Raw genomic sequence first — 24245 nt, forward strand, 5'->3', positions numbered from 1 at the left:
AGAATATGGTGTACCCCAAGGAGGTGTTTTGAGATGCTCACTCTTTATTGTCTTAATGAACTCTTTAGGGAAAGTTTTGCCCTGCTCACTCTCTTATTCTGTTTATTTGGATAACATTCAGGTAAGTTTTAAATCATGCTGCTATACGACCATCTGTGAGAGACAAATTCAGCTAAGAGTGAACAGCTTCTCGAGATGGGCAAATGAGAATGGTTTTAAGTTAAATGGAGGCAAGAGCACCTGTGTGCTGTTTTCTAAGCTGCGAGGCGTGCGGCCGGACCCATGTGTGTGTCTTGATGAAAGAATCATTCCAGTAAAGAAAGAGCATGAATTTTTGGGTGTGCGGCTGGATGACAAATTATCTTTTATACCGCACATAAAAAAACTACGATTAAAATGTTTAAAAGCACTGAACATTCTTAAGATTCTCTCTCGTCAATCGTATGGCATAGATAGGTCATGCCTATTGAAAATCTTCAACAGCCTTATCAGATCGATGCTTGATTATGATAGTGTGGTGTATCAGTCAGCCCCAAAGGCTGCGCTAAAACTGCTAGATCCTGTTTATCATCTAGGCCTGCGATTGGCAACTGGTCGTTTCCGTACCAGCCAAATATAAAGCTTTTATGTTCAATCAAATATGCGGTCACTGGAAAATCAGCGGGCCTATATACACAGCCTTGCTATAAACAGTAAAAACAACCTGAATCTTAAGGCATCAATCGACCGTCTGAATATATGACACATCCACTGTATCTTTATTCCACAAAAGGCCCTCACTTCCACAGCCTTACACGATCACCGTAAACACTCTAGCATCCAACATGGAGATTTTTTTCCAAGACATCTAAAAAACCACTGTCTGATTTTATAGCCCCTTGGAAGCTAGCGCTGGTGGTATGTGACACGTCCTTTACAAAAACAAACAAAAACAAAGCACCTTGTGCCTTGATCCGTCAACATTTCTTAACCCTTCAGCACCAATATAAATGTACAGTGTTCTATACAGATGCCCCCAAAACAAACTCTGCAGTATCATGTGCTGTGCATAGACCGAACTTCTCCGTTTCAAAAACGCTAAACCCTAACACCAGCATTTTCACAGGTGGAGCCGAAGGTATTACGATAGCTAAAGAACACATAATACAAAATAAAATAGTTTGCTCAGTCATATACGCTGATTCGCTGAGTAGTGAGCGAAGCCCCATAAGAATGCAGTGTTCAACTCGCTCAAAAACGCTATTATGTCAGCGTACTCTATGGGGCTCAAAATCATAGTCTGGTTGGTTCCCGGCCATTGTGGAATAGCGGGAAACGAGGCTGCTGATAGGGACATTTGTCAGTGCCTTACTGTGACCGGAAATCGCTCATAAAAAGAAAACTCCTGGAACGCTGACAGAAACACTGGGACACGCAAACGGAAAACAAACTTCATGCAGTTAAACTACAAATAGGTAAACACATAACAGAAAAACTACGCAGGTCTGTAGAAGTTGCTTTTGTCGTTTAAGAATAGGGCACACACATGGCACACATGGATACCTTTTGAACAGAACACCGCGGCCAAGATGTGGTAAATGTGGAGGATTTCTCTCTGTACCGCAGAACACCGCGGCCAAGATGTGATAAATGTGGAGGATTTCTCTCTGTACTCCATATCACGTACCAAAGAACCATACAAAACTACCGACTAGAGCGACAGCATTACCCCCCCCCCCCCCCAGCGCACAAACAACTCCCGAGAGAGCTGGAGTGGCTCCTCTGTTCCCTTCAAAGGAACACTTTCGCCCACCCCACCAGAAGTCACATTTTGGCTCCTACCTGTTTCCCCCCGCAGTGCCGCTTCTGCGAGGCCGCCGTGACACTCTATTACATTGTAGCGACCAAGCCCCGCTTCTCCGCCCCAATCCCTATCCCAGCCATGAGCTTTGGGAGAGAGCCTTGGCCAGCTTCACCCTTTAGGATCAGCGCCAGCTGGTCGGGAGGGCTGTGGACGCGGCCCGAGCTCAAGGTGTCCTGGACTAAGAAAACAAACCCGAAGACTCCATTTTATTTTTTTCTCAAAAAAGAATATTTATTCTCTCTCGCTCTCGCTGTCCTGTGTACAGAAAGGAAAAGACAGGCAGAAGAGGCAGGTGTCCAGGTGCGACCGAATTTGGCATCCCAAGAGCCGCTGGGATAGCGAGTGTCCGTGTTCCTGAGGTGTTCTTCGATAGTTACAAAGAAGCCTCGCTAAACGCATAGGCATACTGCCCACCTGATGCTTTTAAAGCAAATCTTTGTTACTTTCGTCCAGCGATTTCGTGGAGGATGCGCAAATGACCTTTTGACCGGAAACACGCCCCCGGCGACACACTCCTCGAAGCGCATCGCGTAATTCGCCGGGCCCGCTGTTGGCGCCTGCGGGCGCCGACAGCGGTCGCCACTACCGCTGGGGCCGAGGCAGCCAACCACCCCCGCAGCCTCCCATGCATGCGGCGGTGGGTCGTTTCGGGAAACGTGACTGGTCTCGCACCGTCGAAGAGGAACGGTGCGTTCGCCATGAATGAACGCCGCGTTCGCCCGGCCTTCTCCTTTGAGCGTTGCACAGAACCGAACTGTTTTGAGACGTGGTCGGCAATACAGTTAAATCAAAGGTTAACCAACCGAAACCAAGACTCAACCTGCAGACTAAGCCAAGCTTTGGCCTTCCACATACAAGGTCAGCGAGGCTCAGCCACAGCCATTTTTTCATACCATCCTTGATGGCCCGAACGGCCGTTTTCTGCTAGACCGTTTGATTTATGTTGGTAAGGTGCCGTACGCAAATGTTTGACGTTGTTTCCAGCCAGAAACTTGTCAAATTCGTCGGGAGTATACTGGGTTCCATTGTAGCTTACCACCGTTCTGGGTATACCTAACCGGTTGAAGATCTTGCGGGGCGCCGTGATAGTAGCATCGGCCGTGGCGTGCAGCATGGTGATTGCCTCTATGCAGTTAGTGTGCGAATTTACCACCACCATAATCATCACTTCGTTCAGTGGCCCTGCAAAATCAACATCCCGTGACCACGTCTCCTGAGTTATCGGCAAGTTAACAGGTGGCTTCACCGGTGGCATAGGCTTAGATTGTACACACGTGGGACAATTAATCGGCAATTGTTCGATGTCACAATCCAATCTTGGCCACCAGGCACTCGTGCGAGCGCCTGCCTTCATTGCAGAGGCTTCCTGGTGCGTCTTGTGAAGCTATTCCAGCATGTGTTCTCGTGCAGCAGCAGGCACGACGACCCGATGGCTCCAATAAAGGACCATGGACACCACCGTCAGGTACAACTTCCTTGACAGGTACCGTTGCAAGCGCGGATCGGATCCTTCCGGTCACGTGGCCAGCCATTAAGTATAAACATTCGAATTGTCTTGAGTAGCTCGTCTTTTGAAGTCATCTGCCGGAGCACCTATGACGAAAGATGCGTGTTGTCAAATTGTTGCAACAAATGCACGTACTCGGGAAGTTCCTGCGTGACTTCCTTAGGGGTGTTCAACGGAAGTCGACTGCGGGCGTCCGCGTTTTGGTTGTCAGGCCAAGGCTTGTACTCGATCCAGGCGCGTAGCCAGGATTTTTTTTCGGCGGGGGGGGGGGGGGGTTGAAGTTGTTCTCAAGCCCCCCCCCCCCCTGACAGAACAAAAATCGCGGTAGTTTATAAGCGTACCTAAAGGCTAAGACAAAATACATGGTTGGTTCATTAAATAGACTCCATTGTCCGGATAGCAATGATACCAATCTTATCGCAAGCTTCAAAGGGATAGTCGAGATATTAAAGAAAACCTACGTCTTAGTGCTGGCCTAAACTACATCACTGCTGCCGATATTACGTCACTGAAGCGCGAAATTTGCAAATTTTTTATGTGTTGCTTTGCTTCGGTTGAAAAACATCTTCTGTGACTGGAATGGAGCTCAGTCACCAAAGGCTAGTTCTTTAAATTTAACAAGGTTGTATTCTGTCTTCAAATGGGCTGTGTAAGGTCTTGCTCAGATATTGGTGTCGATTATGATGGTATTTTAGTGCCAGGTGAAGTTGTAAACGGGGAAAAAATCCCCAGACCACGTGGTGCAAATCTGCGCCAGTGATACGGGACGTATAGTGCACGCACGGGCACCTTGTGCAAACATATTGCATTAAATGACCATAGTTTAATGTGATTACTTGCTTTATATCAAAGTGTGTGGTATTATGAGTGCGACATCCGCAATAAAACGGCTAGGCCTTAAGAATGAGTTTTTTTAGTTGCTGTTGTCTAAAATGCGGAAGAAAATTTTTTGTATATGAGCATTTTGCGCCCGTACAGCAGCTTTCAGTGCAAGGCCAATGGGGCTCATTTTGGGCAGCCCACATCGAATCTATGCACTTACGTTATGTGTAGCGCTGGTCTGATTGCACGAACATGGTAGGACTAAGCCCTCACGCAAAGCGGAATAATTCAGCCATCGGTATTGCCAAGCCTTGTCAGTTGAAATTTTCGCTTCCGTTCTGATTCTGTGACGCAGTCCACCTCGTAGCTTCCAGAGACGCTGGGCGGACATGAAAATCTGGTGCTTTGTAACAACATCAATCTGGTTAACATTTCCGTACAGCCCAACTGTAGACTCTGCTGTAATGAGCTCCCCCTTGGTGTTTTAAAATGCTTGCATTATTCTCTGTCAAGTTTTCAATGCTTCGTGCATAAATGTCCTATAGTCTGCCTGAAGGCGGTTGCTATCCAGCAACTTTTTTGGGGCGGCCATCCCCTTTAGTTGTAGGTACCACTCCTGGATAAGGTAGAGCAAGTCACTGCAAATTTCACTGTTCAATGCTATATAGAACTTTAAATTTAGCAAGAACAAATATTAATGCAAAAACGGCGTTGTCTGAACATAGTGTTGTGGTTGGTCATGTTCTACGCAAGTTGAGCAAGATCTTGCTGCGTGTGAAATTTCGTAGTGAGATCTGAGGAAAGAATTATAATGAGGTCCTACCATTCTGGTTTGTAACATTAATGAAAGACATTCTTTATAGAGGACGCGTGCGCTGTTTTGTTCAGCCGAGTACGCACTGTCGGTTTTAAAGCTAAACGATAAAACAGCATGGACGGGAATGTATAGGGCGCATAGGAATTTTGTGGTTTTCGTTAGCGACACGGGAAATGGAAACTATGTTGGGAAGCTCCTTGGTCCACCAGAAAACGGAGCATGTTGTACAGAGCCAGCATGACCTTCGGGCGTGGGTCGATGCTCGAAACAAGTTAGCATTTTGTTGCCTGCAGTGCACCAAGAAAACATGCGTAAGGGCATGGCCCCGCGTACACAAATGTTACAGACTACTGTGTTTCAGCCCAAAACGGACAGTAATAGTAGCGTTAGGCACTCGATCGCTTGGTTGACAGCGACCGTGATGTTCAAACTGAAGCATGGTTTCAGGCTACGACATAATATATTGGCAAAAAATTGCAAAGTTTGCGGAGATAATTCCTGTTTACGGTGATGATTCCTCGGTCATTTTGGTTACTTAAGTAATGCTGACTGTTGCTCAAAATCCAGGCAGAATCACATCAGCGCGCACAGTGATGCCAATTTAGCGGATTTTCCGCTAAATCTGGCGGATTTCATTTTGTTCTGACGGGGAAAAAATTAGCCTAGCGGCTAGTGGATTTTTTGACGGGCCATTTTCATACATAGCGGATTTCTGGCGGATACCTCACGCAGTGCACCGATTCAAAATCACCGTGCAAGAAAGACCTTATGACTTTGTTTTCAAGCTTGGTTAAAAAAGTCGTAATTTTGACAGAGCAGATTGACTTTCTGACGTGCAGACTTGAGGACCACTTGAACCCCAAGCCATATCTGGGCTACCTGTTTGAGACGTATGTTGACAACGTGAAAGCTCAGAAGACCGACGGGTTCTCTCTCGTAGGTGAAGCTGTGATGCGAGAAAGCTGCATAAGGTTTATTACCACGCTAGTAGATCAAATCAGACAGCGACTACCCTACAAGATCACAGTTCTCCAGGAAACATGACTCTTATCGATCGAAAACGCTTTGTGCGTCGTGAAGGAGCCATTGATTCCTCTGTTGGAAGCAATGGCAGTGCCCCCTGAGACAATAGAAAACATTCAAAACCAGTGGAGCAAAATAACCCTCATGAACTGCAAGCAAATATCATCCACGCAGTCGTTCTGGTGTGAAGTTCACTCCTCTAAGGACGCCTGCGGCGAAAACCTGTTTGCCGAGGTGGCAAGACCATGTGGCAAGATTTGCCATGTCGACGCTCGTGCTGCCGTATTCAAATGCCGAAGTAGAGAGGACGTGTACTCAGCTTAAAATAGTAAAATCCAAGCTGCGGAACAAGCTGAAGCCTGAAACTATAAACGCCATCCTCGTCGTAAGAGCGGGGCCGAAGCGACACCAGAAACGTTGTTTTGATTAGGAACTTCCCGCGGCAGTTCTTAGTGCCATCGGGACATCTGCAACGTATGTGCAACCAAGTCTCCTTTCTGGTCCCTGAACAAGTACCTGAACAAGTTCCTGTAGAGATGATATCAGACGACGACAGCGGCGACGAAGACCTCGATGTGTTTTTTGTTGACCTGTGAGTTCTTTTTTTCATCAGTGTGAACATTTATAACTTTTAGCCTCATCTGTGATGAGGTTGACAAATGACGACCACCGCCGCACTGAAGCCTCAAGTGTTCTATTTAGACTCCGTGGAAGACTCTTTTATATGTTGTTTTGGGGAGATTCTAAGAATGATAAAGGTATTTATCATACGAAATTGCACTGTTTTTCTAATAAAATAGGCCCTAGCGGGAAATTTAGCGGATATGTTTTAGAATCTAGCGGAATCTGGCGGATTTCTTATTGGTTTTTAGTGGATATCTGACGCCCAGCGATGGCAACACTGAGCGCGCACCCGTATGTGGGGGAAGGGGGAGGGGGGGAGCGCGGAAGTTTGCGGGTGTTCTTGTGGTCTGTAGCCTGTTTTTTTTTAAATGACTACATCCGTCCGTCATGCCAAATCGATTGAGCATTGAAAGAACGATACTCTCGAGCCCACAAAACTTCACAGAAAGGCCAGAAAGAGGGCAAGGAAAATTATTCTAGAAAGACACGTTCGTTTCTTCGCCACCAGTACGAAGGCCCTTCACTTGCGCACACTGCTATGATTTTAAAATTGGGTGTAGCAGTGGATGCACCCGTCGGTATGCAACGGGGCAACAAAAGTCGCGATGACGGGCACACCATGCAACAGCGGCTACGTTACAATGAGTCGCATGCCTGTAAATGAAGCAAACTACTAGAACTGCAGCGAGAACAAATATATATTTTAACTCTTCATGTACTTTAACTCCTCGTGTACTTCATGGACAGCGGTAACTCTTCATGTACGTAAAGCTGTCCCTGAGAAACCCTCGCCAAATTTGTGCAACATGGATATTCAGGCGGATACGAGTTGAATTTACATTTTCCCTCGTTCAATTACCTATCCGCTTCATCGTGGGCGCTCCTTTCAACAACCAATTCAAACGCAAATATTGCATTTGAAATAAAATAAGATACAAATTTTTTGGCTCGCAGACATAAAGGTACTGTGACATGGTGTAAATATTAGGAAGCGATTATTTAAATCTTAAAGGACTGCAGGGATAACGCAAGGATAAATCAATGGTCAGGGGAACAAAATGACTTACAATTGGGGTCTCTGTTGTGCGTTGGCACTTCGTAAAGCCAGGGCGCTGCTGTCCTTGCGCCGTTCTGTCATATCGCCGTTGTGACTCCGGCCCCTGAATATACACTGCTCTGGGCAGCCGCCGCCCAGGGAAAAAGCGACCGTGGACGCAATGGAGCGGCTTTAATTGTGACCGAGGGAGGTCGAACATGGCCATCGGGTATTTGTTACTGTCGCGACCGCCGTCTGCGGGGCTGGTGACCGTCGTGCCTTCACGTTTAGGATTAAGTCGGGAACTCGGGCGGCGAGCCGCATCATGCCTCAGCACCGCTTTCAGAAGGGGACACGCAGTGCGTGCAAGCTGAGACCAAGGAATTATCTCATGTCAACACCCTCCCTGGCTCCACAGAAACGTGAAAACGAAAGAAGGAAGGGAGGACGCACGGAAGAAGGGCATACTTTGCCGCATCCAGCTAAAGCACACATTTCGCCCAATACCCTGACCCATCGCTTTCTTCAGTTAACTTGCAGGAGTATTGACTGTCTGCCACCGCCGCTTGCACGTGGTTCTGCTTACACACACAAAGATATTTTCCCTTACCCGCCTTCACCCATCAATGGCTGGTGGTCTTCCTTTTTCTACGCTTCCAGTTTCCTTGCTTCCCCGGCCATACCGTGATGAGTCAATCTCCTGTGCTGAGAACGACTCAGCCGGCCAATTATTCTTTGTGTGGCGACATGCCTCACACAAAGGGACACAAAGCACGCCTTTAGCGTCCCGTGGGCTGAGCTTACCCGAAGGCACCATCGCTTTTGGAGCTGCACCCCTCCGCAATTATCCTGACGCGGGCGCTTCGTTTGTGTAAGCACCGATGCGTTAGGACAGGTATTGAGTCGTGAATGCTTTTAATAGTGGCACGTCCGAAGGCTGTGCGCCTTTGTTCAGAGGCGACGTACTAGGCATAACTAAAGCCCCTGTATTTATAGGGCTGCAAGCATAACAGGCAGCACGGCGCGGGCAGGAAAATTTTCGGGGAGGTGGTGGGGGCTGAAGCCCGGTCAATCCCCCTGGGTACGCCGCGTGCCTTCAGGTGACTCATCCACGCAAACCCCGGCAGAGACCTTGCGAGGAATTTTTCCCAGGCCCGTGTTGGCCGATCAACAAGGCTTGTACCGAGTGTACTAGTCGGGCTAGAGGGGCGAAACGCGCCGCGGAAGGGAGCAAGCACTTTGCCTCCAGTCTTTTTTTTAAAGTGCGAATGCACTTCTTAAGCGAGCCTGAATCGTCCGCCGCCGTAGTCCGCATAGCAACAGCTGCGGGTGCGCGCGCTCCTCGTCTTCCTCCTCGTCTTCCCTAGCAACGGGGGGAGATGGGCGCGCGCTACTCTCCTCCTCCTCTCTCCGCTCAGTGACTGCGGGTGTTGGGCGCCTCCTCTCCACTTCGGGCGGGAGAGCTCTCGCTCGCGTAGCGGGCGCTCCGCATTCCGACGCGTGAGGGCGCTCGTGTAGCCCTCGCCGTAACGGCGGGCGCTACTCTCCTCCTCCTCTCTCCGCTCAGTGACTGCGGGTGTTGGGCGCCTCCTCTCCACTCCAAGATCACGATATCCACCGTAATCGCGCAATCAACAACCGTGCATTCGCACTTACACACTCTCCCCCTCGGGGAAGTGCGAGGGAATTTTTTTTTCTTTCGGGGGCCCCGAAAGTCGCAAGAATATCGCCGTCATTCATAATTTTCCCTTTCTACGAGCCTAGTTTGCCAATTTGGTGAAAAGGAGGCACTTATATGCGCGGCGCTGTGGGCTACGGAGTGGGGAGGGGGAGTGGGGTTCAGTGAAAATTTCGGGGGGGGGGGGGTTTGAACCCCCAACCCCCCCCCCCCCTGGCTACGCCACTGACTCGATCTTGTAGTGATGGGCTCCGAGCAGCAAAGCCCAACGCTGGATCCGGGCCGCGGCCATAGGTGGCGTTGGGTGGTCCTCTCGGAACAAACCCACCAACGCCTTGTGATATTTACCAAGGTTAAAAGATCGCCCAAGCAGGTAGTCCCGAAACTTTGTAACCCCGAAACACCAACGCCAATGCCCCTCGCTCGAGTTGCGAATAATTTCGTTCCGCATTAGACAGACTTCGCGAGCATAACCCAATCGGCTTGTCGATGCTTTCAACCCGATGAGAGCACCGCTCCTATGCCGTGCGGTGACGCGTCACACTCGAGGCGCAGTGGCTTCGTGAGATCAAAATACGTGAGCATCTTGGCTTGCTGCAGTGCTAGCTTCGATTTGCCAAACGCTTCCTGCTGTTTCGGGCCCCATGCCCAGAGGGAATCCTTACTTAGCACGTCGTGGAGCGGAGCAGGCTAGGCATGTTGGGAAGACCTTTTCTGTAGTAATTGAGAAGACCAATGTAAGAACGCAGTTGGCTTACGTTCTTGGGACTCGGAGCCTTCACTACGGCTTCCATTTTTGTCTCCAGGGGTTGTAGATTTTCGCTGCTGATCCTGTGACCCAAGTATGAAGCATCAGGCCTGCGGAAGGTGCACTTGCTTTTCCGGAGCTTCACGCCATTCTCACAAAACCGCTGGAGTACCGCCTTGACAGTGCTTCCATCCAGCTTCCTTTCAGCAACCAGCACTTGATCCAGGTACACTTGTACCCCTGGAATGCTTGTCAGAATGGTCTCTATGGTGCGCTGAAAAATAGCCGGAGGAGACGACATTCCGATCGGCAGGCAGTTATAACAGAACAGTCCACGATGGGTGTTGATGACAGTGAGCTTCTTGGACTCTTTGTTCAATAGCATCTGATTGCAAGCGCCGCTCAAGCCCAATGTTCTGTACAAGTCTCCCTCGTCGAGAGAAGCGAAGAGGTCGTCTACCAAGGGAAGTGGGTATTGTTCGTTTCACACACTGCATTGACGGTTAACTTGTAATCCCCACAAATCTGGATTCACCCACCTGCTTTCTGAACAGGCATGATGGGCGTTGCCCACTCAGAATGCGCCACTGGAGACAGCACACCGGATGCCAATAGCACGTCCAACGTGACGTCCATATTGTCCTTCATGGCGTATGGTAGCGGCTTTGTCTGACCGAACTTCGGTGCCACACCCTCCTTCACGTACAGGTGCGCGGGTGGTACCTTGAATAGGCCTAATTCCGGCTCAAACACCACGCTGTAGTCTGAAAATGGTCTCCAAGTTGAGACCTCCCTCGTGACTTGCAGAGCTGTACAAACTAAGTACAGGAACTCCCAAGTTGTTTAGCTTTTGTACATGGTCTCGACCGCATAAACATGGCCCTGACTGACGAAGCACTGTCACTGGCGCAGTAGCGGTCTTGTCACCGTAAGAAACTGGAAGATTCAGCTTACCGGCGACTGGCAGTGGTCTCAAGTAGCATGACAGCTTCAAATCCCGGCTTCTCGAGCGGTGGCCAGCTAGCTCGACGCCAGTTGTAGGCGTCCCAGGATAATACATGCATACTGGTGAGCCGGTGTCTATTTCATAACGAGGTCCACTCCAGCCCAAAAGAACTTGCGCCGTACTACCAGTGCCTGACGATCTTGTCCTCGACGACGGGGTCTTGCTTCAGAGAGGACAGCTGGGAAGACAGCGTTTAGTCATCGTCCGAATCAGGGTTGCCCGTAATGGCATTTGCTTTCGCTTGCATGTCGTATGGCATAACGCTGCAAAGTGCCTTTTTTGTCCACACTGGCATTCTTGAACGTGCAGGTCGCCTCGGAGTGCTCCTGGCTGCCGCACCGGTAGCATGCTTCCGGTCGCATGCTTTCGACGGTCCGCGCCGGTCCTTGGTGCTTTTCCACGAAGACTTATGTCGTTGCTCACTTGCCAGCTTGTGTAGTTCCGGCTCGACCTTCACGTCCACAGCCTTCATGAGCTTTACGTCTTGTCCCGCTGCTTCTGCCGCGAGAACAGTGTTCGCTTCCTGCGAAGTCGACTTCGGTCGCGCAAGCAAGGCCCTTTGTGTTTCGGCACTTCGAATTCCGCAAACTATTCTGTCCCGTAGCATGCGGTCCAACATTTCCCCGAAGTTGCGCCTGTTGGCCAAGCTTCGAGCTTCCAAAATGAACGTTTGAGCAGATTCGTCCTCAACAGACGACTGGGCGAGTTGGTACATTGTCTTGCTTGGTAACAGCGAAAATAAAACAGGACACAAAAGGAAGAAGGAATGGACACAGCGCTGACTTACAACTGAAATTTTATTGCGGTTGCCAGCGGTTTTGCAGGAACACTGGCAATAACAACAAAAAGGAAAAAGTAGAAAAGGAGAAGGAAAAGAAAAGTTTTTATACATGATAACATGAACGGAATAGATACATCACGTATTCCTAGGCGTGTCACGATAAGGATTTTGGGAAGGCAAAAACTCACAGTGGTCATGACGAAACGAGATAAGTACAAATCACGTAACAAAAATCATGGTCGCAATCGAACCGTGGGACAGGCCTAAGTAATCTTCATTTACCGGGAGGGGTGCGCTGCGCCAAGTACTGACACTCCTTATCTGAGAGGGAGATAGATGGAATGCTTACGCATTGTTGTCCTAACTTTAAGATTTCGTTGGCTTCTAAAATTTCCCGCACGATTTGGTTGTCATGCTTCCCTATCACTATGCTCTGATCCAGCGCTGGCCGACATTTGGAAACACAATCGCGGCAATGTTTGGCGAGATGACCACTGAAGGCTTTGGAAACGTTATAGTTGTGCTCCCTTAATCTTTCATTGAGACATCGACCGGTTTGGCCTACATACTGCTTGCCACATGACAGGGGGACAGAATAAACAACTTTTTCAGTGCAAGAAACAAACTTGTTTTCATGGTTGGTAGTACACTTGCTTCGCGCCGATCCTGAATTAACCTTTCGGCACATTTGGGACAGTTTCAGTGGGGCTGAAAATACCACCTTTACATTTACGTTACTTCCTACTTTTTTCAGGCCATGGGCAACTCTGTGTATGTACGGAATAACCGCAAAGCGCTCTTTCTTGGTGGGGGCAGCCTCAGGCTGGTCCCCTTTCTTTCCTTCCTTCCTTCAACATGGACTCGGAAACAGCTGTCAGAACCCCCATCGGGTATCCTGCAGTCACAAGCCGCCTTGTTTGCACCTCAAAACTGCTTTGGATGGCATGGGGGCAAGATTTCCTCAACGCGTTGCCAAGACAGGTCTTGACAATTGCTCTTTTCACGAGTTTCGTGTGAGCAGACGCGTAAGGCAATAGTGGCTTGTTACCACGTGGGTCATATTGCCAGCAGACGTGGTTTTTCAGTACTAAGAATTTCAGTACATGGATCCCATATCGGTGATGCATAGTCAAGTTGTGAACGTACAAGTGATTTTAAAAGGAGCAGTTTTATCGAAGAAGGAGCGGAATGAAAATTTCGTCTTATGTAGCCAAGCATACGGTTGGTTTTGTTGGAATTGTCGGACTACCAACAAGCCATGGCAATTTCAGATCGAGTGCTGATTAGCAGGATCTTGCCAGTTGCTTTGCGGGCGGCAGCTGGCGTATGGAGACGTCACCAGAAGCCATTCGAGGACATGACGGACTTCAAGGAACGCTTTAAGCTGGGGTTTTTGCCACCTGGGTATGCGTACCGCATCAAAGACGAACTTCGCGCTCGGACACAGGGAGAGGGTGAAAGCCTTCGGGGATATGTGCGTTCTATGCAGGACTTGTACGAGCGGGCTGAACCGGCAGCACCCGAGGAGGAAAAGGTTTTCCGGGTCATCCGACAGTGCCACCCCAGGTTCCAGCCGTACTTGCGGTCTCGGCGGTTCTCAGACTTTGAAGACCTCGCCAAGGAGGCCACAGCCATACAAGCTTCGCTGATGGCCACGGAATCCTACCAACCGCCGCCGCCTAAAGAGGCATGCTTAGAGGCTTCGTGTGCGTACACCTACTGCACACCCCCAGGGATGAACCAGTGGAGGCCCCGAGCGAAGCGAACAACGCAGCGAGGAAGGAAGGCGGCGCTGTTCATAGGCGCGGGGCCGGACAACCGGCAATCGCAGGAGAAAAACCACAAGCGAGCAGCGATCATTCATGGCAAAGGAGGTTGCAGCGCTGACTCACCCCAGCGGTGCGGCGCCACCGTGAGAGATGGCCGCAGCGCTGACTCACCCCAGCGGTGCGGCGCCACCGTGAGAGATGGCCGCAGCGCTGACTCACCCCAGCGGTGCGGCGCCACCGTGGGAGATGGCCGCAGCGCTGACTCACCCCAGCGGTGCGGCGCCAACGTGGGAGATGGTTGCAGCGCTGACTCACCCCAGCGGTGCGGCGCCAACGTGGGAGATGGTTGCAGCGCTGACTCACCCCGGCGGTGCGGCGCCACCGTGGGAGAAGCCGCAGCGCTGACTCACCCCAGCGGTGCGGCGCCACCGTGGGAGATGGTTGCAGCGCTGACTCACCCCGGTGGTGCGGCGCCCCCGTGGGAGAGGGTTTTCAAGCGCCAACTCACCCCGGCGGTAAGGCGCCGTCGTGGGAGCGCCCGTTCGGCCGGAATGACCAGAGGCAAATACCTCACAGTTGGGAGACATTTCCTAACCATCGGAAATCCATCTGTGCAGACATCAGCAAGGAAGTCGTGTCCAAATCACCCGAGTCGAGCAACAAGGAAAGGCGGCAAGCGGCTTTCCACCAGACCGTGTACTCAAGCTCTGCGAGCTCGGAGGCGCCACCTTGCCTGGACACAGTGCAGCCGACAGGCGCACGCGACAATGCACTGGTATTCTGGTCATCCTACCACAAAGCGGCACGCTGTGCAGACCCCCTCGCGCAACCAATCGAGATACGCCACTCGAAACTGCGGCGAGACTCGCCGCATCGCGGCAGGCACCAGTGCACAAACCCGCAGACGCAGCAATGCAAAGACCCACTGCCGCCAAAGCGGCCAAAACGGCCGCCGAAAGCTCGGCGCGGACGGCGGGTGCAGGAGCAGAGCCAAAATTCCACACCAACTGCCTTCGAGCATGCCGCACCCTACATGGACGACATGGAAGGCGGGAACTTGGTGCAAAAGGCACACGTGTATCGGCAGTGTAATCTTGACTGATCACAACACTTGCGGTGTCTCAATTTATCATCGCGCATGCTCTGTGAATATCTCGCCTGTTTGCCCTTTCCCTTCGCATCTTTAAATACTACCTCGGAATAAACCAACTTGTTCTTTTTCTGCTTGAAACTGGCTCGGTCGTATCTCGCCACGCAGCAGCGAAACATGGTGTCAGAAGTGTTCATGTGATACCAGCCGCCTACGCATCGGAAGAATCGACATGGAATTCCTGAAGCCTCCGGAGCACTTGCAGATGGCCGGCGACATCGGAAAAAACTGGCGCCTCTTCAAACAGAAGTTCGAACTGTTTCTACTTGCATCAGCGCCACAAGAGAGGTTGCTCCCAGGACCCACGAAGACCGCTCTGCTACTAAGCGTGGCCGGTGACGACGGTTTAGAAGTCTACAATTTCGTCTTCAACGCAGGCGAGGACCGGCAGGATTATGACACCGTCATCAGGAAATTCGACGAGTACTGCGCATCTCAGCTGAACGAGGTGCACGAGCGCTACCTGTTTCGCCAGCGAATGCAGGTACCAGGTGAACCATTGGAGCAATTCCTAAGGGATTTGCGGAAGCTCGCACATTCATGCAATTTCGGCACATTGATGGACTCCATGATACGTGACCAAATTGTTTTCGGAACAAACAGCGGAAATGTTCGGGAGAAGCTTCTACGCGACAATAACCTGACTCTGGCGAAAGCAGAGCTTGTGTGCAAGGCAGCTGAGTTATCGGCCGCCCAAAATGAGCTCTGGGACCGAGAACGTCAAGCCGGCGCAGTGAAGACGACGCCGATTTCCGAACCTGGCGCGACACATGAAGACGGAACGCAAGACAGCCACGTCGACGTCACGACGTCAAGAGACTCCGAGGCGTCCATAAGGTTCAAGTGTCGTAGGTGTGGGCGGAGGCACGCAGCACGAAGCTGCCCAGCGTTTGGACGAACCTGCCGGCGATGCGGCGGTAGAAATCATTTCGCTATTCGCTGCAAGAGCAACACGCAAGTCGCAGAAGTCAAAGTCAGTGAAGAAGATTTTGACATCCTCGACGTCTCTGCCAAGAGGGTCATGCACGAACGTGACTGGGTGGTCAAAGCACAAGTAGCAAACAAAATGCTCGAGCTCAAAGTGGACACGGGAGCTCAAGCGAACCTTCTGCCGTACTGCATGTATCAGCGCCTGCAACCAAGCATGCAACTGAGGGCTAGCAGCTCCGTGCTACGCTCGTACGACGGCGGGATCATCAAGCATCTCGGACTGCTAACAACAACGGCCACCATAGGCGACAAGTCAGCAGAGATCGATTTTTTCGTGGTAAAGAAGGGACGCCAGGCCATTCTAGGACTTCGCGCCAGTGAGACACTGGGGCTCTTCAAACGGTCGGTCAACGCCGTAACGACAAGCACTACCGAGCAAGTGCTGAAGGAGTTTCCCCAAGTTTTTGCTGGCACGGGGTGCCCTCGACGTCCATATAGGATAGTACTAAAGGACGGCGCCGTACCTGTCGTTCAGACTGTCCGGCGAGTGCCTCTCGCCTTGCAAAAGCCACTCCGACTGGAACTCGACCGAATGACGAATGCAGGCATCATCGCCCGAACAGAGGAGCCAACAGACTGGGTGAGTCCTTTGGTGATTGTACGGAAAAAGAATGGCGAGCTCAGAATATGCATGGACCCCAGGAAAATCAATGAGTGTTTAAAGCGTGAACACTACGAGATGCCGCGACGAGAAGACATCGAGGCAGAAATCGCGGGAGCGAAATTTTTTTCGCGCCTTGATGCTAAATCAGGCTTTCACCAAATACCACTCGACGACGAGTCTGCCAGAATATGCACATTCACGACTCCCTTTGGGCGGTATCGGTTTCTGAGACTGCCGTTCGGGATCGCGTCTGCGTCGGAGGTCTTTCAAAAGGCCATGAGCCAGATTTTTGACGCGATACCTGGAGTACGTGTCTATGTAGATGATATTCTGATATGGGCACCCACAAGAGCAGAACATGATGAGAGGCTGAGAGCTGTCCTGGTACAGCACGCGATGCGGGACTCACGTTCAATGCGGCGAAGTGCGAAATAGGAGTGACGGAGATATCCTTTTTAGGCGACGTAATCTCGGACAAGGGCATACAGCCAAGCCCTGCTGCGGTGAGCTCTGTGCTTGACATTCCATTCCCCTCAGACAAACTAGGGGTGCAGCGAATGTTGGGCGTCGCTAATTACTTAGGAAAGTTTTTGCCAGGGCTGGCTGAGAAAACGAAACTGATGCGGCAGCTGATAAAGAAGGACGCGTCGTTCGAATGGAGCGAGAATCATGCAAGGGAATGGGATGATCTGCGCAAGTGCCTCAGCAGGCAGCCTGTGTTGGCCATTTTTGATCCCAGAAAAGAGACCAAGATTGCATCGGACGCTTCCCAAAACGGCATAGGGTCGGCTCTCCTGCAGCGGTACGGGGAAACATGGAAACCGGTTGCCTATGCCTCGCGAGTACTGACGGATACCCAGAAAAGGTATTCTCAAATTGAAAAGGAAGCGATGGCGGTAGTATTTGGCTGCGAAAAGTTCCATCATTTTGCGTACGGGCGCAAGATTACCCTGGAAACCGATCACCGCCCATTGATAGCAATATCGCAAAAAGCCATTGGCGAAATGCCGCCCAGGCTGCAGCGTTTTTTCCTTCGGCTGTTGAAATACGATTTTCATCTCCAGTTTATCCCAGGGAAACAGCTGGTGCTGGCGGATATGCTGTCAAGGGCTCCAGTCAGCAGACCTCCCAAGGACGAAGACAACGAGGACGTGGAAGTCCACGCCGTAAGAGTCGTTGCATCGCTCGTCAGCGAGGCGAATCTAGCGCGGTTGACGCAGGAAACGAGCACTGAGACTTATCTTAAGTTTGTCATGGAAGCCTCAAGGAATAATCGGCCGTTAGAAGGACCGCTTAAGCCTTTCTCAGATGAAGTGAGTGAGATAAACGGAGTGGTGTTCAAAGGTAGCAAGGTCGTCATACCAACAACTATGCGGCCGGAGATACTGCGGAGAATACATGACGGGCACATGGGGCTTAACAAGTGCAAATCACGAGCTCGACTGGTCGTCTTTTGGCCAGGATTGAACGCAGACATTGATTCTCTCGTGAACAAGTGCGCAGTTTGCAGAAAGTATGCCTACAAACAACCAAGTGAACCCGTCCTGATGCGATCTGTGCCCGAGCACGCATGGTACAGAGTCGGGGTTGACATGTTTGAATATGCTGGCAGCTCGTACCTTTGCGCATACGACGCCTTGTCCAATTTCCCGGAAGTAGAATTGCTGCGCGACACATCCTCTGCCAATGTCGTTTCGAAATTAAGTGCGATGTTCGCGAGGTATGGCATTCCCATCGAGGTATGTACAGATGGAGGGCCCCAATTCAGCAGCCGAGAATTTACGAACTTCGCAAAAAATTATGACTTCAAGCACACGATTTCCAGCCCTAGATTTCCCCGCTCGAACGGGTTGGCAGAAAAAGGTGTGCAAGTCGTTAAAAGGATCCTAAAAAAAACGTCGGAAGGAAAGAATGATTTTTGGCTCGGTTTGCTCAATTACAGAGCTAGCCCTCTTGAAGATGGCCAGTCACCAGGCGAGCTGCTCCAAGGACGACGACTGAGGACGCCATAACCAGACTTCAACGAAACGGCACGCCAGTTTGTCAACAAGCATCGGAAGACTTTGCCGGCACGAAGACACCTTCCGCCCTTGCATGAAGGACAGGTGGTCCGTGTTCAAGGGGACACGTGGGCAATGAAGGCAAAGGTAGTCAACAGGATGCGGCCCAGGTCTTACGTAGTTACCACAGAAAGGGGCAACGTTGTACGACGCAACCGCCAACACCTGCTAGCCACCGGAGAATCCTTCAACAACTCTGAAGACAGCGCTTCAGATGAAGAATCGGACGGTGAGGCAGAAGTTCAAGGTCACCCACCCGCAAGCAGTACGACTACCACCACCCACGGGTTGACGAGGTCGACCCGTAACCGAAGACCCCCGGAACGGCTAACCTACGGCAACAACTTTGTTCAAGGCGCATGTCGCAGTGTGTCGAACTGAGTGTTGCATTACCATGCTACATTGTTTTTTTTATTCCTGCAAAGAAAGGAAGATGTATCGGCAGTGTAATCTTGACTGATCACAACACTTGCGGTGTCTCAATTTATCATCGCGCATGCTCTGTGAATATCTCGCCTGTTTGCCCTTTCCCTTCGCATCTTTAAATACTACCTCGGAATAAACCAACTTGTTCTTTTTCTGCTTGAAACTGGCTCGGTCGTATCTCGCCACGCAGCAGCGGAACAGATGGAGATGGTTGCAGCGCTGACTCACCCCGGCGGTGCGGCGCCCCCGTGGGAGATGGTTTTCAAGCGCCGACTCACCCCGGCGGTAAGGCGCCGTCGTGGGAGCGCCCGTTCGGCCGGAATGACCAGAGGCAAATACCTCACAGTTGGGAGACATTTCCTAACCATCGGAAATCCATCTGTGCAGACATCAGCAAGTAAGTCGTGTCCAAATCGCCCGAGTCGAGCAACAAGGAAAGGCGGCAAGCGGCTTTCCACCAGACTGTGTACTCAAGCTCTGCGAGCTCGGAGGCGCCACCTTGCCTGGACACAGTGCAGCCGACAGGCGCACGCGACAATGCAATGGTATTCTGGTCATCCTACCACAAAGCGGCACGCTTTGCAGACCCCCTCGCGCAACCAATCGAGATACGCCACTCGAAACTGCGGCGAGAGTCGCCGCATCGCGGCAGGCAGCAGTGCACAAACCCGCAGACGCAGCAATGCAAAGACCCACTGCCGCCAAAGCGGCCAAAATGGCCGCCGAAAGCTCGGCGTGGACGGCGGGTGTAGGAGCAGAACCAGAATTCCACACCAACTGCCTTCGAGCATGCCGCACCCTACATGGACGACATGGAAGGCGGGAACTTGGTGCAAAAGGCACACGAAGGGACTCCAGCGAGCAACAATCGGCGCATGGTGAGCTGTTGGCCCTTGGCCCTTGGCGGACAGGCTGCAAGCGTGGACAATGCACCTTTCATTACAGTCAAGGTAGCTGGCCTGACTATACCTGCCCTACTGGACACTGGAGCAACGATTTCTGTGTTTGGAGACGTTGTCGGAGAATGGTGCTCCCCGAGGAAGATCAAATTCCGGCACGTAAGCACCAGTATCACAACGGCTTCGGATCAGGTCGTGCCGATAACATCGGCAGCGAGGCTGACGGTAATCGCACATGGTCGCAAGCACAGGCAACGTTTTTTGTACCTTCCCGGTCTTTCCTGTCCAGCCATTCTGGGCCGCGATTTTATGGCCAGGACAGGGCTAGTGCTTGACGTGAAGGCTGGAAACTACCACTACGGCCCAGGAACGCCGCTGAACAGCTTTGCAGCAAGACCACCAGAATCTCTGTCAGGGTTGCTGACAGGGGAGACCACCGCCGGAGAGGTTGAAAATGGTTTGCGCACAATCTTGATGTCGTTCGCAGGACCACCGGAGGAACAATCGCGGATCGCAGCAGTACTACAACCCTTCGCAGCGATGTTCACGGAAGCTCCGGGTACTGTGAACATTTTGGAGCACCACGTCGAGACGGGAGATGTGCGTCCACTACGGCTCAACCCGAAGCCCTTGAGCGTCCACAAGCAACCACAGCTGGACGGAGCCCTGCAGGAGATGGTAAATACGGGAGCGGTGAGGCCATCAAAAAGCCCTTGGGCATTTCCGATTGTGCTGGCGGATAAGAAAGATGGCAGTGTCCGCATGTGCGTAGACTACAGACGCCTAAACGCGATAACTACGAGAGATTCGTATCCCTTTCCATCCATGGATGCGGTTATGTATGCGCTAGGTTCAGCAAAGGTTTTTACCACACTTGACTGTAGTAGAGGTTTCCTACAGATCCCTGTAGCGGAAAAGGATATCGAGAAAACAGCGTTCACTTGTACCAGAGGGTTGTTTGAATGCGTGAGGCTGCCTTTCGGTTTGTCAAATTCCCCAGCAACTTTCCAGCGCGTGATGGACATCGTGCTGGGGGACGCCAAGTTCAACTACGCGATGGCGTACATGGATGATGTGGTTGTGTATTCAGACAACCTTGAGGATCACGTTGTTCATTTGCAGGCTGTGTTGGAGCGCATGCAAAACGCAGGCCTCACAGTAAACCCTCGCAAGGTACAACTGGCTGCCAGCAGGATCGAGCTCCTGGGCTTCGTTGTGGACCAAGGTTCAGTCCGGCCAAACGAGGAGAAGCTCAAGGCGATCTTGCAGTTCCCGAAACCAGAGAACGTCAAAAGTCTGCAGCGCTTCCTGAGTATAATCGGCTTCTACAGGCACTTCATTCCGAACTGCGGACTTGGCACGGCCCCTCCATCAGCTGCTAAGGAAGGGCGCCAAGTGGTCTTGGACGGCTTTGGAGGAGCAGGCGTTTCAGGCACTATCAACAGCCATCGCCGACACCACAAGCCTGCGGTTGCCAGATCTCAACCGCCCCTTTGTTGTCCAAACCGATGCAAGTGAGTACGGCATAGGGGCTGTTTTGCTACAGGAGCATAGCGGTGAACTGTACCCTCTGGCACTCGCCAACCGCACTCTCTCAGCAGCCGAACAGAACTATTCAGTGACAGAAAAAGATTGTCTTGCCATAGTGTTCGCCCTCAAAAAGTTTAACATGTACTTGGATGGCGCAGATTTCACGATACAGACTGACCACCAAGCACTGTCATGGTTGTCACGGCTTCAGAACCCTGCAGGTCGCCTCGCACGCTGGGCGCTAAACCTGCAGAAGTATCATTACAAAGTGGAATACAAGAAGGGCACCAGCAACAAAGCCGCGGACGCCTTGTATCGCGCACCCCTACCAGCAGAACAGCAACCAGAACCCCAGGTCTTCGCGGTTACAACGCCTGGAGAAGCCTGGGGAACCCTGGTAAGTCGCCAGGAGATGCTTGAAGTGCAGCAGGCCGACGAGCAGTGCAAGCGCATTCGGGAGTCGATTACGGCCGCAGAGAACGACGATACTACGGCGGCGAGGGCCCCGGACTACGACTGCTACGTCCAAAGCCAGGACGGCTTGCTACTGCGGTACATTCCAAGCGCAGACACCGACAGTGGTGAATATCCCTTCCGGGTATTCGTACCAAAGCGCCTAAGAAGGTCTTTTCTGGAATATCACCACGACACTACCCTTGCTGGTCATAGTGACGGTCTGAAAACGTACCAAAAGCTATGCCGCGTTGTCACATGGCCTCGCCTGAGAAAAGAGGTAATTAAGTACGCCCAGACATGACAAGTTTGCCAGTCGGTCAAGCCAAGAGGTGGCAAACCACCTGGCCTCATGAAGTCAGTCGAGAGCCGCTTCCCTTGGCAAATCGCGGCGTGTGACGTGATGGGTCCATACCCAAGATCAGTGAAGGGCAATCGCTACCTTCTGGTCGTCACAGATCATTTCTCCAAGTGGGTCGAGCTGTACGCATTACGTAGACTTGATTCTGAGTTGATCTGGGAGAAGTTGTTGGATACTTTCACCCGCTTTGGTTTTCCAGAACAGCTCATAACAGACAATGCGAAGTACTTCACCAGCAAGAACTTCGTGGACACTTGTTGGGTTCTGGGCGTAGTACATAGGAAGACTACTCCGTACCATCCACAAGCGAACATTACAGAACGGGTCAACAGAAACTTGAAGATGATGCTGGTGGCCTTCACTGAACGTCACAAAGACTGGGATGCTCACCTCTCGGAAATGGCGTTTGCCACAAGGACTACGGTCAATCGCTCCACCGGATTCACACCAGCAGTCATGCTTTTTGGTCGCGACCTGTGCTTTCCTATCGAACACTCGTTCAGTGACCAGGTCGAGGTGCACCCTCGCACTTATGTTAAGTATGCGCAGGATCTCCGATCTCCGCAGCAGCCTGAACGAGACCCTCCAGGAAGCCAGGCAACACCTGGACTTGGCACGCCTCGAACAGCGCCAGCAGTACGACAAGGGACGGCGCCAGGTCGAGTTTTCCGTGGGTGACCTGGTACTGCGCCGTACACATCCGTTGAGCGATGCAGCAAAAGGGTTTGCTGCTTCCCTGGCTGACCGATGTGAAGGTCCTTATAAGGTAACAAAGCGCACATCTCGGCTGACGTATCGCCTTCGCAACATGCACGGAGGGCGGGATACGGGTCCCATAGGCATTGACAACCTTAAGGCATATTATGAGCGACTCTCTGAAGAAGAAATCTAATCTTGGTAATGTTCTTCCAGGATACGCTATCCGCTCAACGTTGCAGCAACAAGTCTCGGCGGGAAGACCTCCACCGGCACTCATCTCAAACCCACAGGAGAAGGCATCCTCAACGGCAGCCCCCCAGCGCTTCTCGGACAACTAGCGAGTTGTCCGGTCTTGGGGGAGGGGGAATGTAGGGACGCAGCCCCTGCGTGTGCCCGCGGACGGTGATTACACTGCAGTGAGTGCCGGTCGAACACCGATAGTGGCGTCAGTGCGTCATGTGCCCGTGCGCGCGTGTGCGATGAACAGTGAGCCGCAACGAACACGTGTAGTGCAACAGAACCCGGAGCATGCGCACAACCAACAGAGTGGCTTAAAAGCGGCGCTCACAGGAGCAGCTGGACAGTGCGCACCGGGGGACACGCGAGAGCAGCTGCGGCCGCGGGCGGCGGCGAGCCACGACCATGACGCCCGGACCGCCAGGAGCAACCAGCGTCCGCGGCGGACGCTGTTCACCCGACGTCGGCACAAGTGACTGAAGACGTCCTCGTGAGTGTACAGCACCATGCTGTACCTTTCTGGACAAGCAGGGTTTCAACCACCGCAATGTTTTCTTTACGCGCTTTCGGCGCTTGCTTGCTGTGCTATCTTTTTATTGCCTACCAACCTGCTTTGTTTGTTTTTTCCTGTTTTGGTTTTCCCGGAATAAACCGGTGATTTGTTCTCATGCGGATCGGCGTTACTTCGTCGGGCAGGGTCGGGCTCGCGAACCCTTTACGCTCGAAGGGGGATCCTTCAATACGTAGACGATTTATGTATCTGGATCTCCGGATGTTAACACAATTGGTTTGCTGTATTAGCTCGTGATTCGTTCTGTGCAAGCCTATGCTTCGTTGGTTGGGCTAGGGGTCTCCATGGAAAAATATTGTTTTATTTTGTTCCCTGGAGGGCGACGGAAGGCCACACGCCTCAAGCACTCAAGGCCACACGCCTCAAGATTGCTTGCCAATCCGGCAAGCTAATCGCGTGAAGTTTCTAGGAGTCACCATCGAATATAGGCTATTCTGGAGGCAGGCCGTAGAATCTTTCGGGACATCCTTGGTACCCGCCTTAAATGTGATTCGACGAATTGGTGGAACTCAGTGGGGAAGTAACCCGCCATGTACGCTTTGGCTGCACTGGGGGCTCATCTTGAGTCGGGTTCTTTACCAACTGCCTGTTTTGCCTCCCTCCGAATCCGA

This window comes from Haemaphysalis longicornis, unplaced genomic scaffold (genome assembly GCF_048455015.1).
Source record: "Haemaphysalis longicornis isolate Haplotype H1 unplaced genomic scaffold, Haemaphysalis longicornis Haplotype H1 scaffold_9, whole genome shotgun sequence".
Taxonomy (NCBI): Eukaryota; Metazoa; Arthropoda; class Arachnida; order Ixodida; family Ixodidae; genus Haemaphysalis; species Haemaphysalis longicornis.